This window comes from Canis lupus, chromosome 15, assembly GCF_048164855.1.
Source record: "Canis lupus baileyi chromosome 15, mCanLup2.hap1, whole genome shotgun sequence".
In the NCBI taxonomy this organism is placed as follows: domain Eukaryota; kingdom Metazoa; phylum Chordata; class Mammalia; order Carnivora; family Canidae; genus Canis; species Canis lupus.
This window is the reverse complement of record NC_132852.1, coordinates 29,582,208-29,597,330: the sequence shown is the minus strand read 5'-3', so window position 1 is coordinate 29,597,330 and position 15,123 is coordinate 29,582,208. Positions and strand designations below refer to the sequence as shown.

General features: G+C 37.8%; 1 protein-coding gene and 1 long non-coding RNA gene across 11 annotated transcripts in view; one reads left to right on the top strand and one right to left on the bottom strand.

Moving 5' to 3' along the window:
* NRG1 (neuregulin 1) overlaps positions 1–15,123 on the bottom strand; it is a 1,074,255-nt gene that overhangs the window by 473,231 nt on the left and 585,901 nt on the right. The gene's annotated exons all lie outside the window — the stretch shown is intronic.
* Positions 1–15,123, top strand: part of LOC140604804 (uncharacterized) — a 67,261-nt gene that overhangs the window by 22,409 nt on the left and 29,729 nt on the right. For all 4 annotated transcript variants that reach the window (XR_012007627.1, XR_012007628.1, XR_012007625.1 and 1 more), the window contains exons 2-3: positions 13,047–13,220; positions 13,414–13,560. This is a non-coding gene — a long non-coding RNA (uncharacterized lncRNA). The remainder of the gene's footprint in view (positions 1–13,046; positions 13,221–13,413; positions 13,561–15,123) is intronic.

The following is a 15,123-nucleotide window of genomic DNA, read 5'->3' as shown; positions in this document are numbered from 1 at the left end:
AGGAACCCTCTTGCACTATTGGTGGGAATGCAAACTGGTGCAGCCACTGGAAACAGTATGGAATTTGCCCAAAAAGTGAAAAATAGAAGTATCTTATGATCCAGTCATCCCATTCAAAGAATACAAAAACACTAGTTTGAAGGAATACATGCATCCTATGTTTACAGCAGCACTATTTACAATAGCAAAATTATGGCAGCAGCCCAAGTGTCCATTGACAGATGAAAGGATAAAGAAGATGGGGTTTATATATACAATGGAATATTACTTGGCTGTAAAAAAGGTGAAATCTTGCCATTTGCAACATGGAGCTAGAGAGTATAATGCTAAGTGAAGTAAGTCAGAGAAAGACAAATACCCTATGATTTCATGTGGAATTTAAGAAACAAACAAAAAATGAGCAAAGGAAAAAAAAAGAGAGAGAAAGAGGGACAAACCAAGAAACAAATTTGTAGTTGTATAGAGTCAACTCATGGTTACCAGGGATGAGGTGGGTGGGGGTATGAGTGAAACAGGTGATGGGGATTAAGGAGTGCACTTGTCGGGATGAGCACCAGGTTACATATGGAATTGTTAAATCACTATATTGTACTCCTGAAACTAATATAATGCCATAGGTTAACTCTATTGGAATTTTTAAAAAAGATTTTATTTATTTATTTATTTATTCATGATGGAGAGAGAGAGAGAGGGAGAGAGAGAGAGGCAGAGACACAGGCAGAGGGAGAAGCAGGCTCCACGCAGGAAGCCTGATGTGGGACTCCAGGATCAGGTCCTGGGCTGAAGGCGGTGCTAAACCGCTGAGCCACCCAGACTGCCCAACTCTATTGTAATTTAAAATTAAAAAGTATTCCTATACTGAAAAAAAAGAATTAGAATATAAGAAGGAAAAAGTCTATATTTTTCAATAAAAGAGATGTGACAATTTTTTTCTGCATTAGGAACTTTGCCTTTCTTATTTGTCTTCAATTACCTGCAACCATTCCTAGAATCTAAAAGGCACTCAACATTTGTTGAATAAAGAATGACTATGCATAATCTGCGAACTATATTGTAATCATTCAATTTTTCATTCCAGACCATCCCTGAAAAAACGCCATCAGAACCCAAATATGGTACTGGAAGCTGCTGAATTATTGAACTATGCTTGGGAATCTGCCACATGTCATGTGGAAAGAGATGGAAGGCCACATACTTGTATTTTTAAAAACCCCACAAAAATGATAGTAGCAAATTTTTTGAAAGGCTGTTAAATTATTTTTATAATAAATATAATTTTAAAGATATTGTAGCCAGGTACTTCAAAATGTTTTGTGATGCATTCGTGGGAATCAATTTTAATGAGTCACTACCAGTTTTAAAAATTAAAGAACAGAATAAAAAATCAGTATGCATCATACATAATAAAGTTTTGTGTTATGACAATCATTAAACTATTGGGGGAGTTAAATGAATACACACATAAGTAATGATGAATGCATTCTGCACTGTGACTCTCAATGGCAAGAATGTGATCCCCGCATATACAGACCTCTTCTTTGCCTCTGGTCAGACACTAGACCATCTCTAAAATATCTTACTTTATTTGCTTTCCTGGAATGACAGGGTAAAAACTTTCTTGAGATAATGTCACATAATAAATGATTAAAATGCAGTGGGATTCAATTAGATTTTTTACGTCATCTATTTTATGGAATCAATCAAGGAGGAGAATGGTAAGGAGAATTTCCTGTAGCCTCGACAAAGCAAATTGTTTGAAAGAAATGAGAAAGCAAAGATAAAAAGCACTGACAATGTTGAACTTTACCTGAGTTCTATGCTTCTGTAAAACAGCAATGATTAAGAAATCTTGAGCCTTTGTGCTCTGGCAAATAATTAACTGCAAGGACTTACCTGCCCCCACATATTGAGAGAAAACCCCTTTCCATCCTTCCTCATGACTCCCATAGGACTTGTAGATGACTTCCAAGTTTACCTGCCTCTATAAAACCCAGACCCTTTCCTTTTTTCTTCACTGCATTCACCATTAATTGATATTTTCTCTGTTGCAATAGTTTGAATAAATGATGCCCTTAATTGGCTGGTGTAGCTTGGCAGTTTGGTGCCATGACTTAGATAGATTGGTTCTTGAACACAAATCCTTCTTTATTCCAGCCAAGTAATGAGGCCTCTTGGGACTCACTGGGCTTCATTCTGGTCCAGGGACTTAGTGGTAAGTCAAATTCATGGTGCTGCGATATGGACTCTTGTCCATTTCTGGCAACGGCAAGGATCTGGTTTTATTCCTTTTGAGTACTTGCTTGTTTTCTGATACTAGCTTCTTTTAATTTTGTGTCCTGGCCATTTGGTGATCTCTATAGAAGGACTAATTATTTATAAAGATCTTATCTCTCGTAGGTGAAAGATGACAGAGAATTTGGTTTGTTACACCTTTCTGTTTGCCTATTTTGTCTGTTTTGAGCTCAAATCAATTAAGATTCATACCCACAGGGAAGCACACAGCCCTTTGACATGGACCAGTGACTTTTGTAATTCTGTGTTTACTCTTCACCCATGGCTTAAATTTTAGAATTGAAACTAAACTCTGTGTCTCTGTTTGCATGTCTGTGTCTATAATTCAGAAAGGATTTTACCTCTCATTGCACGAATATGTAACATTTCCTTGTCTCAGGACAGCATTACCACATTAGGTTGTAAAATCTCCTAAAGAAGTTCTAATTGCTTTAGGAATAATCATTTACATAAAGTGAATATTTCTAAAATTTCTAGAGATTAAGAAATTTGATACTAAACTGAGTTACTGAAAACTGAGCAAATTAGTGAATCACCATTGGCAGTCTAGATCATTTCTATGTAAGACTGAATACTGAAATATTGACCACTAAGCATAATTTTAAGTTTATATGCCTTCTCCTTTCATTTTTATGTATCATGCAAGCTAGATTATACTTGGGTCTGTTAATATATGTGTTCCTTTTTGTCACTTTGTAATGTTATGCTATGGGAATATGAATGGTTACTAAAAATGAGATGTGTATTCATGAGCTCTGCTACTCTGCTACAAAATGCTTTTATATCCCCAGAAAGTTCACAACTATCCATCTCCGTTATTCCTCTGTGAAATGAAAGTTACTATGGTTTGAAACTATAATCAATATATATGAATGAGACCCTACTAAGATTAATAGTGGCAAAGCAGTTCAACTTTGTAATAAGATTTGCAGGATGTGTTTTCGTTAAGGAAAAAAAAAAAAAAGAATAACTACCCTAAACTCAAATGGCTAGTTGTTAACATATAGGACAAAACTGGAATGGATGCAGAAAGTTGTAGAAAACTTGCAGAAAAGGAACTTCTTTGCTGTAGTCAAACCTGGCTGGGGTTTGGTGGATTCATTTATAAGATTTTCAAAAAAGAGCTTTAGTATCAAATACTATACTAAGGGAAAGCAAATTTGTTTTTCTGTCTGTTAAGAAGACAAACTTTACCCTCAACGATTGGTCTACCCTCAATGAGGTTGTAAATGTTTTTCTTAACTTCTGAATAATCTGCCTAGAAGGCAAAGATTTTGTGTCTTGGAATAATTTTCTGTATTTTATATTACCTCTATCATGTCATTGATTATTTAAAGTTTGTTTGTTTATGTAATCTCTGCACCCAACATGGGGCTTAAACTCAAGACCCTGAGATTAGGAGTCCTGTGCATCTAAGCCAGTCAGGTGTCCCTGTCATTGATTATTTAAGAGAACAAAGTCTTCTTTTTTTTTTTTTAAGGTTTTATTTATTTATTCATGAGAGACACTGAGAAAGACAGAGAAAGAAAGAGAGAGGCAAAGACACAGGCAGAGGGAGAAGCAGGCTCCATGCAGGGAGACTGACGTGGGACTCGATCCTGGGACTCCAGGATCACGCCCTGGGCCGAAGGCAGGTGCTCACCACTGAGCAATCCAGGCTTCCCGAGAACAAAGACTTACTTTTGATAAAGCTAAGATTCTTTACAATCCTGCTACTGTGTGTGTATATGTTTAAAATCATTTACTGTGACATGAATTAAACATGTAGCCAAGTATTCCCTGCCTTCAGGAACCCATGATCTTATCTTCATCAGATGTTCAAATCTTGTGACAACTTTTGATATTTTCCTTTCCCAAAACTGATTCCTACATTATATCTTTTGCATTTAAAACTACCGTTGAGGGCAGACCCAGTGGTGCAGTGGTTTAGCGCCGCCTGCAACCTGGGGTGTGATCCTGGAGACCCAGGATCGAGTCCCACATCAGGCTTCCTATATGGAACCTGCTTCTCCCTCTGCCTGTGTCTCTGCCTCTCTCCATCTTTATGAATAAATAAAATCTTAAAAATAAATAAATAAATAAATAAATAAATAAATAAATAAAACTACCTTTGATACATCCCAAGGGTTTCCTGGAAATCACAGAAGCTTTGTTATTTCACTGTGTAAAAAGAGAGATGGTAAAAACAATTAGGTTTATTTGTTATGTTCCTATTGATAAGTTGCATAGGAGTTGTCAAATCAGAAATGATGCTTAGCTTTCCCTATGGAAGCAAAAGTTTGTTATTATAACTATTTCAGAAATCATAGGCTGTATAGGAAGGTCCTAGAGAATCACCAAATATCCTGCTGTTTATGTTTCCATTTATTTGAATCCTGGTGCTGCATTTCCTGATAGTAAATAACAAGCCTAGAATTATCAGTCATGGTTTCCAGTAACTTGGCCACAGCTTTAACTTTGTATATTTGAAATTAACGTCTTCTAAGCCAGTGCTTTTCAACTGGGGATTCTTGTAAATTGCCCTCATCAGATCTTTCACTTGCAAAAATGATCAGTAATATGTTAGCCACAGTCATTTTAGGTTTCTTGTCATCCAGAGACAGACTTTGCTTTGCTTTGATGCTTCCCTGAAAGCTCTTGCAAATCAGCTTCAGGCCAGAGTATTTTGTCTTCAGGGAAAGATTGTATCAGAGCCCCACAGAAAAGGGCTATGCCAGGTTACTTTGGATCTGAGACAGAGCCTACTGATGTTGCTTAAAAACCTGGAAACCATATCCGAGGGCTAAGGCAAGATTTCCAGAACCCTAGTGAAGTAGATGTGCTTCTGAAACTGCTCAACAATGATTAGGTAGAGTGAGTATTACAAAGAACTGAACAAGCTGATCAGGGATGATTGTGGATTTTGAATGTTGTTGATGTTTTAATAATCTGTTTTCTGGAAATGGGGAACCTCTCTCTTTTGAGCTATCTGTAATTCGTAACAATTCAGGAGCGTATGCTTTTATAAAGAGAAATGAAACCTCGTAAATGGTATCTTTTCTTCCTGCCTGCCTGTTGCAAAATTCAGAAACTCTTTGAAGTATTCTTATTTTATTGACAATATAGCTATTTGCATAAGTTTAATATGAATCTGCTTTCCTTGTTAGCAGGGCATATTGGAAACATTAGGCATGCAACCATGGTCCTGCCTGAAATGTTTATTTGAGAAGATACTCATTTAATCAGATATGACCAGGCACTTTTAAAAAACTAAGGTTGACTTTATAGAGTCATGTTAATGACCAGATTCCTCACTTACAGGGTTCCTTCCTGGCCTTAGGTGAGTTATGGAAGGTCACTTCCATAACTTGGCAGGCCCAGGAAACTTGGGATATTTGGGGAACTTCCAGAAGAGAAGAATTCACCTAAATTTATAGATACTGCAGGTGAAATCTGTTGACAAGTTCTTGGTTTAGTTTTCTAGCCTCAAGAGGTTTATAAAAATCCAATCTGAGATTCCTTATAAAAACTTCCAGAAAGGTCAACAGAAGAAGCCCTAATATGGGAATTATTATTCTGGCTGCACCTCTGCAAAAAACCAGGCCCAATCAGATAATACCAGCCTAATTTTGTGATCAAGAATAATTTTTGAGACTACATTTGATCAAAAAAAGAGGTTACTGTAGGAAGACATTTAAAAAAATTTCAGTAGAAACTATAGCACACCGTTCCAGTTCATCAGATTGTAAACATATTTGTTGTCTTTTATTTTATTAATTGCCTTTTATTAATTGCAGGTTACTGATGAGTATGCAAACTCTGACTTGTCTGGAAAGATTTAACTTTCTTTCCACAATGAGCAAAAACCAGTTTTGGTACCTATGTATAAACTGGACTGGATTCTGCTACTTAGACCAAATTATCCATCTACCAAATTTGTAAATTAACCTGTTTACTTCAGTATCTGGCTGCAACCCTCCACACTAACATTTCCAATTTTTCTCCCCTTCCCTAACTCAGCATTACTGAGACGAACTAAAACCGTATTCCTTCTGGGATTCTAAGTTGCCTGGAGCTGGCTGAATGATCTTGGAAGCTGAAGAATTCAACTGATATGAACATTGAAGGGCTCATAGTTGCAATAGACCACGCATAGGGTGGGTTAACGCCATGATGAGCCACTGCCTGGGCCACTAGCAAAGTCTGGTAAAAAGCTCATGTCATACATTCTCCTATAGGAGAGTGAAGCAAGACTAGGTAACATCACTAAGACCATGGACATCCTAGCTTCAAAAAACTCAATGAAGGGTGCTGTGTAACTGAAAGATTTTCCTCCACCAACTTCTTGGAATCTACTGGACTGGCACCGTCAGGGTTCAACTCCTGACTCTATCTTAATGTAATCTTTGACATTAATATTTCTTATTTTTATTAAAGATTTTATTAATTTATTTGAGAGAGAGTGAGAGAGCAAACATGGAACATGGAGCGGGGCAGGAGCGGAGGGAGAGGGAGAGGAAGGGAGTTCCTCAGCAGGGAGCTGGTCTCAGGGCTTGATCCCAGGACCCTGAGATCACGACTTCAGCAGTAGGCAGATGCCTAACTGACTGAGCCATCCAGGCACCCCTGATATTAAAATTTCCTTTTACTTATTTTTTTCAAATGTCTCTGTTTTAAGGAGCCTGCTCTTCAGGACTCTGAAACAACAGACTTTTACCACTACCTCCCAATACAATACAATACCTCCCAGTACAGATTTTTCCAGGGACTATGCCAACAAGATTTTTCAAGAGAATATTTCTTAGACCTTGCTTACCCTCACTCAAGAATTTTATGAGGGTCACCTCTGAGTTGTTCAGGGTTGAATGATATTGATTTGTCTTGAACAACAGGAGGAATCGACAATGTCGAACATTACCTAATCCTCGAGCTCCTGGAAAACAGAAGCACTTAAGAAATGCCCCCCCCCCAACCTTTTATCCTGTAATATCTATTAGAATATTAGAATATCTCCACATCTCCTTCCTTTTCTTTTTTTTTAAGATTTTATTTATTTATTCATGAGAGACGCAGAGACACAGCCAGAGGGAGTAGCAGGCGGAATTTGATCCCAGGACCCGGGGATCATGACCTGAGCTGAAAGCAGAATGCTCAGCCACTGAGCCACCCAGGTGCCCCTCTCCTTTTTCTTTGAGACATTCTTTAGTAACTGCAATAACCTGAATAAAAGAGTCTCCTTAATCACCTGGTACACATGAACCTGGACAGGGCCCTCATACTTCTTAAATTTAGTTTCTGCTTTGGTCCATTTCCTAGAAATGACTAGTTTATGTAGCTTTTGACTGGTTTTGTCTTATTCCAAGACTCAATATTTAGACTTTGGACTAAGAAATTTCTAAAAGTAGATACAGAGACTACTTCCCCTTTTCCCCAAAGTTCCCACAGAATGATCTGAACACGACTTGTTGCAGGGATCCTGCCAACAAATGGATTATGAAGACAGCAAATCCATGTTTTCTTATAAGTTTTATGTATCTCATAAAAATAGTTGGTGATATATGAAGAAAAACAACAACATGTGTGTTGGCCATGAGGATCAAATAAACCTGACTGTGTAACACTGCCAATGAGGTCCATATCTCCTAAAAGTCCCATAAGCAGAAGGCAAGGCAGCATATTTCCTTACTTAGTTGGCTCTAGCTGCTCTAAGAAAATACCATCAGTTGGGTGGCTTAGCACACATTTATGTGTCATAGTTTTGGAGGCTGACAAGTCCAAGATCAAGGTGCAGAAGGATCTCTATCTGGTGACAGCTCACTTTCTGGTTTGTAGATGGCCATCTTCTTGCTATATCCTCACACTGGGGAGAGAGAGGGCTTTGATACTCTTCTCATAAGGGCACCAACCCATCATGGGGGCTCTATCATACATGGGCTTCAACATGTGAATTTTAGGAGATACAGACATCCGGTCCCTAGCATTGCCTGTGAAGGAGGTTAAAATCTCAACCTGGCCACTTACTACATGGGTGTTATGGTCAAATTCTGTCCCCCAATAAAAGACAACATCTCACACTATGTTCTTCTTTGGAGATGTGGTCTTTTCAGAGGTAATCAAGTTAAAAAGAGTTCCTTAGGGTGGTCCCAATCCAATATGGCAGGTGTCCTTTGCAAAAGGGGAAATCTGGACACAAAGACAGAATGTATATAGGAAAGGCAATATGAAGAGGCACATAGAGAGGAGGGCTATTTATAAGCTAAGCAGAGAAGCCTGAAACAGATCTTTTCCCTCAGCCCTCAGAATTAACCAACTGTACAGATACCTTGATTTCAGACATGGGGATTCCAGAACTATGGGAGAATAAAATTGTGTTGTTAAAGTCACTTAATTTGTGGTACTCTATTACCCAGCCCTAGGAAAATAATACATTGGGTAACTAACCTTGAGGAAGATACTAGACTCTTTAAGCCTTAGTTTTTTTCATAGGGCAAATGAGAATGGTACCTATCCCATAAGCTGGTTGTGAAGATTTGAAAAACAAAACAAACTCCTTTCACAGAAAATGGGATATAGCAATTGCTCAATAAAATGATAACTAATGGCAATGATTATGATCATTATTTAATTTCTGTTATGGAGGATACCTGCCAAAATATGATCAGCAGATAAAATTATTGATAATTATCATTGTCTCCAACCTTCTAAACAGCATCACTGCGATTATATATTGAGGATTTAAGTGTCAAGCCATGTGCTAATTGTTTTAGATGTATTCATATTAATTCTGCTAACAATTCCTATGATTTAGGCATTATTATAGTCCTTTTCATAAGTGGAGAAATTGGAGTTTATAGTTGTGACCAATTTAAAACTGCTAGTAAGCAGCATAGCCAACTCGGGGTGGGGGGGAAGTGGGGCATTTGACTTCAAAGCATGAGCAACTTATCATGACAATGCTCTGCCTAGGACAGCATTTCTATTTTAGAAACCTATAAAAATGAACCCCTAATGGAGTCCCATATTCTGTTATAGGATTTAACTTTTTAATTCATTTTGAGGCCTCTGAATAGATCACTTTTTGGTTTCTTTCACTCTCTTGCATGCCAATTGTGCAGCACATTTAGGAGCTTATGTGTGGTGTTGATGGATTTTTCTGGGATAATATTTTCTGAGAATGTGATAGATGTGCAATCAGAGGCTTTGTAAATTAACTCAACGACATACTCTTGAGCCCACACAGATGAAGAACCAAAAGAACATTTTTATCAGCCAACATATTGAGAGAGGGAAGAAAAAAAAACTATACACATAAAAAGAGATATAAATATAGTGAATTCTTAATTTATTTCATTGCATTCTACCTGGAAGTTTCTTGGGAGAATTTTAAATTGCTACTCTCAGGAGTTCTGTGGCAGCAGTTTTCTAAGTACGGTCTCCTGACCAGCAGCCTCAGTATGGGCATTCACATCACATGGGAACTTGCTAGAAATGTGCATTCTTGAGTGCTGTTCTCCTCAACCTTCCAACCTACCGATCAGATGCTCTGAGGCTGGGGCCGAGAAATCTGTGTTTTCACAGGGCCTCTGGTGAATCTGATATATGCTAAAGATTGAGAATCACAGTTTCATAGAATCACCTCAGGGTTCCACCCTCTTTTCTTCTGTTGATACTATTGCTATAAAAGACCATAGGTTATAGATTCTTGGGAAGTCTCAGGTGCCTTTCATTACCCTCTCTTTTGACATTTTATTGACTAGGCAAAGGGAAACATTTGTCAGCAAAAACTTAGCTTTTTCATGTGATGGGTTGAATCACAAAACAGAAGCCTTGGGTTATTTAAACTTTTTTTTTTTTCTGAAATGGTTTTATCTTGAAATAATTATAGATTGATAGGAAATTGCAAGAAATGTACAGGGAGGTCCCACATACTCTATGTTCAATCTCTCCCAATAGTAACATCTTGGCAGACTGCACTTCCATCATGACCAAGAAATCGACATTGATACATCCACTAAACTTAAGCAGATTTCACTGGTTTTATATGCAATAATCTTGTATATATTTGTATTTATCACATATGTAGGTTCATGTGGCCATCACCAGTCACGATACTTTTGCAGAAGAAAGGTTTCAATTTTGATGAGGTCCAATTTATGAATTTTTTCTTTTATAGATCATATTTATCATGTCAAGTCTAAAACTTCACCTAACCCCAGGTCCTGATAATTTTCTCCCATGTTTTACCCTCAAATTTTACAGTTTTATATTTGAGTCTGTGATCGATTTTGAGTTAATTTTTACATAAGATGTGAGAGTTATGTAGATAATCTATTTGCCCACCTTAATGTCCAATGGCTCCAGTGCCATTTTTTTAAAAGGTCACACTTCCTCACTGACTCACTTTTGCACCTTTGTCAAAACTCAGGCATGTTTCTTTGGCTTTATTGCTGAGTTACCTATTCTGTTTCAATATCACACAGTGTTGATTGACTGTAGCTATAGAAAGCCTAACAGCAGGTTGATATGTTCCTCCCATTATATTCATCTTTTTAAAAGTTATTGTAGTGTTTCTAGGTTTTTTGTACATTCATATAAATTTTAGGTTAAGCTCTGTTCTGAAAAACGCACATGAGTATATTTCACTGGATTTGATGTGGTGAAGAAACCTAGGAGTAGAGAAGTTAAGAGATTTCCTTTGGCTTCAGAGCTAACAAGTCAAAGAACAAGCAAGAATTGAGGTTTGTTAACTTCCAAAGAGTTGTCTGCTCCCTGCAACTCAGTGTCTGTCTTCTCCAGCTGCCAAGTTCCTGGGTAGGAAGTATGTCCCTGTTATGAACAGCACCTTCCTGTTCAATTCAGGCACATCCTTGGCCTGGTCACAGTTTCTGGCTGCAAAGTTCAACAGTTTCTATAGGACATATCATGAGTTGTACCAGGGTTAATAAGAATCTTCTCCTTCTTAACCTAATGGTTTAAAACACAAATTAATTTTTTAAAAAGTGAGGGAAGCAAGGAAAGCTTCTGAAACATAAAAAGTAGATGTAGTTATAGCTGTCAACTTTATCATCCCTACAAGCAAATGATTACTGTGAGTATACACATGCCAACCCAGAAACAACCAACCAATTTGCTGATTGCTGGTGGCCCTTGGCCTGTTGAAGGATGATATATCTCTCTGTGTAGTTAAGGATGTCTGAGCGTCACTAGTCCTAAACCTGACCTTGCCATTTCTCTAAAAATGTGGCACTCTGATGACAGAGGAAACAGGTTTTCTCCACAAAGGGTTTCAACATTTTTGAGTGAGCACAGATTAGTATATCTATATTTGTTCCTTCGTTTGCTGTTCATTGAATCAGACAGCCCTTTAAGCAAAAACTGACAGGAAGTCTTTATGTTTTCACATTAAAAATCACAGTACTGACGCTAAAAGATAACCACACTTTGGCAACTGCTTTATTTGTTTGCAGATCTGCGTGGTGTTTGTGTGTGTGTGTGTGTGTGTGTGTGTGTGTGTGGTGTTATTGTTGTTGTTTTTTTGTCCAGAAGCATGTCTCAGGTTTCCAAAGATGTTCTTAGTGAATTATTTAAATAGAAATGAATGCAGAGAGAGAGACTTATGTAATTCACTGTCAAAGTTACCCATTCCGAAAAATTAACAGACCCAACTGAACCCTCCTAGTCCAAGCTAAAAACCAAAAACCAAACAATACAAATATGTAAAAGAGGCAGGGACAAATCACAAACTGTGGTTTCACTAGGTGATCTTAGTTGTAAGCAGATCTACTTACCAACTCACGACTCAGTGCCCATTGTTTACTTAATAGACTGCTAAAATCGAATCCTTCCCTGGTTGGAGGAAAGACTTCCATACTTATCTCTGAAGTACACAATCACCTTATATTCAAAACTTCCCAACGGGGAAAAATAAGCTAGTTATGTGTGTCCTTGCATCTCACCAAAACGCAGTAAAAGAATTTCAGATGTGACAGACCAAGACATCTGCAGTGGTTAAGTAAGAGAAGTAAAAGAATGTAATAAAATGCCCCCCCCCAAAAGGCAATTCTGTAGTTTTGTAATGTTCTAGGGCACATGGAAGTTTTAGGCATATAGGCAAAACTCATTGAGCTTTGCCATATTTTGCTCCCTCTCCAGAACTTAGAAAATTTGGGGAGCTTCACCCCGAGCTAAGAGTCAGATAAGGGACAAGATGAAATGCGGTAGAAAAAAGAAACCCCTCAAAGATAAGCAAGAAATCATTTCTGTAGTGTGACGATGTCTCCTGGACTGGAGATGAAGAGAGGATAGATCTTACAGCACAGTTTAAGGAGATGATCCCTGAAGGCTGGAGTTACCATGTGGTTTGTTTTGTTTTGATCGTTCTTGAAAAATGTTTTGTTTTTGGAGTTTTCTTATTCCCATCTTGAGTCCTGGCAAGGAATTCTTGGTGTATCTCTGTTATCCTGCCCTGTGATAACAGCACACTCGTCTCAGATTAGTTGTACATTAAAACTAGCAGTTGGAGCATATCCTTCAGATGTGTTATAATGTCGGTTGTTTCTCTGAGGGCCGCATCTGACTGCCAAACCGTTCACATTAGCTGAAGGGGGGCAGCCAAAGTCATCCGTTAGGTTAACTGTGATTCCCACTTCTCTCCTCCGCTTCCTTCCTGCCTCCTCCTCTCAGTTACTGCATATGTTCAGAGACAAGTGATCTCTGCTTGGTCTTACTCTCCATGAGCAGAGGAGCTGAAATGCTCTTTTTTTTTTTTTTTCTAGCAAGAAGTGAGCTGAGAAAAAGAAAACAGATTTAATTGCTGCTTGGAGAGAAAAGTGAACTGATGATCTAATAGCTTGTTTCCACCCCTAATATCCACACTCCAATTCATGGCATATGAACCAAAAAAACCTCACTTTTGCTTATGGCCAAATCATCTGCATCAGTCCGGAAAGGTAATGAAGTTAAAATTCCTTTCCACTCTGCTCAATATTTATAATATTTGTCTTCTGTTTCTAGAGAAGTTATAATCTTTACAGACAAAAAGACAGAAGTGAGGGGGGAGCAGGAAATAAAAGAGAGCAATTTATAAATTTGTCAGGGTTTTCTTTAATATCATCATAATTTAAATTTTTCTTTTTCTTTCAGATTTGATGTCAGTTGTCTTGAAGACAGAGACAAACTTGCATGTGGGCCAGCCACGGCATTTTCAATCAAAGGAAGGGACCTCATTCATTAAACAGAAACAAAAATAAAACCCCAAACCATCTGAATTCTTACAGTCAAAGAAGCAAGGTTGGTAATTTCATTTGTTCTCAAGCTACACAGCTCTAGTTCTGAGATTCAATGACCATGATCAGCCAACAACTTTAGTTTGTCCTATATTAAGTGATCCAAGGTGTGTGCCTTTGGAGAATTGCACCCAAAATAGATTTTCCTTGTTACTCTTGAATTGGGCCAAACTCCTGGAACCATGCCAAAATTACTATAGTATTTTAGAAAGTGACAACCTCAGTCACCTGCACTGGAATCTGAGGGGTGAACCACCTCAGTTTGCCAAGACTGAAAGTCCTGAATCCTGGGAAATCTTGCAATCCCAGGCAAAGCACAGCAGTTGGTGACATTACACTCAGAATTACTGAAAATCTTACTAAATGAGCCTTTTTTTTTTTTTTTTTAAATGAGCCTTTTTTAATCTCATGCTAGATTTAACAGCTGGACTGTGGCGGCTGGGAAACTGTATTTCATTTTCCAGCAGGTACTATTTATGTAAACAGAGGCTTGAGAAGCATCGGTATAGAGACTCCGTCAGCCATGACCTTGGGTTTGTTAGACAGTGGGCAAGCCACACAGCTGTGTGGTTCTCAGTCAGCAGCTCTTTATTAAGAACAAAACAGATACATTACATCTTTCACCTCTCTTTGCTCTACTCTGTGGGATCTGGCAGGGTGTTGTGTTAACCTGGGAGTAAAGCATCCATTGATGCTTTAAACAATGATTCGAATGGTACTAAGAGTATTAATTAATTCCTACAACATAGCTGTCAAGGAAAGAAGAATGAGACACTGAAGGAAAATCTCTTGTGTATGAGATTATCAAACAGAGGTAATTGGAGAAGGGAAGATTTGTACGAGCAAGCATTAGTAATATTGGTATCAGAAAGCAAAAATAATTAGCAGAACACACAGTTGGCCAATAATGACTCTGGAAAAAAAAACCCAAAAACACAACAACCCTGTATTTCCTCACTCACCAATGTATAGATTTCACAATTAGTAGAGAGTAAATTCATCAACATTTTTGGGCCTTGGAATTTACACTCCACTGCGATCCATACTTTCTGCCATATAGAATAGTCACTGTCATTGTTCTGTACCTTTTGCTGATGTTAATTTCATCACAAAATCTCGTTCCATTAAATGGAGGGAATACAGAATGGAGAACCCTCAACTTGGATTTGATTGGACTCTACCACTATCAAAAGTTGTGAATTTGGGCCAGTCACATGCTAGCTTATTGGAGCTTTAGTTTTCTAGACTAAAAACTAAAGTAACAGGCTATTATGAAGATTGAATCTGATGATATATATGGAATTGTGGTGAGCATTGAATCTGACGATATATAAGAAAGCCAGTTTAAAACTGCAGAGAACTTCACCAATATCCAGGAGAAATCATTTCTTCATGAAGACCAAACACAGGACTAAGAATGAAAAGGCAACACTCACCACGTTCTTTAGGGATTGCATAAATATCTAAAAGATTTTCCATTCCTCTAAACAGCTATTCCTATTCTAGTTTCTTTCTCTTAGTTAAAATCAAGCCCTATAAATACCTATAATTAGCATGCAAAGGTTCA